The sequence below is a fragment of the Arachis ipaensis genome, chromosome B01, assembly GCF_000816755.2.
Source record: "Arachis ipaensis cultivar K30076 chromosome B01, Araip1.1, whole genome shotgun sequence".
Taxonomy (NCBI): Eukaryota; Viridiplantae; Streptophyta; class Magnoliopsida; order Fabales; family Fabaceae; genus Arachis; species Arachis ipaensis.
The window spans coordinates 3,774,971-3,776,768 of record NC_029785.2 but is presented as its reverse complement, the minus strand read 5'-3'; positions in this window follow the sequence as shown (position 1 = coordinate 3,776,768).

Below are 1,798 nucleotides of genomic sequence, written 5' to 3'. Positions count from 1 at the left end.
ATGATTTGAAAATACAACAAAAAAAAAACAATAAATATTATATTTATTTCAAGTAATAAAAATTTTTTTATATTTAACAAATAATTTATTTATTTGATCTGAATTTTTGTAGTAATATTTGAATATATATTTAAAAAATATACAAAAAAATTTGAAACAAAATTTAATCTTTATTTTTTTTTTACTTTTCAAAATAATGTGATTATTCACAATAATTTTTAAAAAAAAAATCACTTGACATAAAATTATCGAAATTTAAGGATAGAAATATCTTATTTTTCAGTAATATTTTTAATAAAATTGTATCAAAATTTTATTTAATATCTAGCTCTTTTTGTCATATTTTTGAATCTTTCAAAAAAAAAATTTGTTGTTAATATCTTTTAGAGTTATTTTTATTAGCAATTTGAACTTTTAACTACCATTTTGATATTTTATTCATCACAAAAAATACTTTTAGGACAATTAAAAATATAATAAAAGTATTTTGACACAAAGTAAGTTGGATTTTATATTTATTTTACTTTATATTATTGGAGCTCTTTTTGTTATAATTTTTTGTGGTGGCTTTTATTGATTGTCGATTTTTGTTGTTGTGAAGACGAGTTAAATATTTAAACCTGATATTTTTAAAAGTATATGAAATGATTCGGTGAGTTTTGAATGTTACTTTGTATTATTAGGTTTTTAAATCTCGTTATTAATGTATATAATAAGATAAAATAATAGTATAGGACGGTTTTAATATAAGTTTTTAATAATGATTAAGATCTAATCACTGTATATACATTGCTACAAGAAAAAGATTCATGCATCTATCTAATTTTGTTGATGGTTAGCGAATTTATCATATGTTATCTTTTAGGAGATTAGACAACACATGTTTTTGAGTACCAAAACCTTCACATAGATAAAATATTATTCTTCGATCACTTGAGTCATAATAATATTAACACTTTCATGATGTTTTTAAATTTTTTGAAGATATATTTTTGCTTTTATTGTTTGGAGATAAGTTTGGTATCAACTAAAATTTTGGAAGGCATTTTTTTAAATTATTCTATCAAAAAAAATTCTATAGTTTGTGTGGGCAAAATAATTAGAACTAATTGGTTGAGTTATGCACTTATGCGCAACTACCTACTACAACTGCTGCTTGGATGAAATGATGGTTGTTTCTGGTAGCAGGGTTCAATTTCAGAGTCCAACCAACCTTGTTTGTCTTTTGGCCCAATAGAAAAAAGAAAACAACTCCTCTATTAGGAGTTTCTCAACTCTTAACTATCTTAACCAATTTTAGTTGGTCGAGTGGTCAGCTCACTCGTCTGCTTAAGCAAGTGTCGGGGGTTCGATTCCTACCTTGTGTATGCAGCAATCCATTGGCTAGCAATAGACCCTTAAATGGAGCTTAGATTCGCGACGGATTAGTCATTGACCTGTCGAGTTGGAGGATACCGTGGGAAACCAAAAAAAAAAAAAAAACTTTTAATTATTTTGAGTTAATTTAATAATTAGTTTATAAGTTTATTTAATTAAATGTTAAAAATTTAAATTTTTCATAAAAAAAAAAATTTATTGGTAAAAAAAAAACTTTAAATAAAATTCAAATTAAAAACAAAACATTAACAAATCAAATTGAATTGCTTTCTAAGTTGATGAAATATTAAAGAAAGCAAATAATGATGATAGCACATAAGATTTTATACTTATCATCCATGAAAGTTCAAAATGTGGTATTTAGATGAGTCTAATGTTGATATTTCTCCATGATATGCATAATCTTTTTATATCCAAAAGT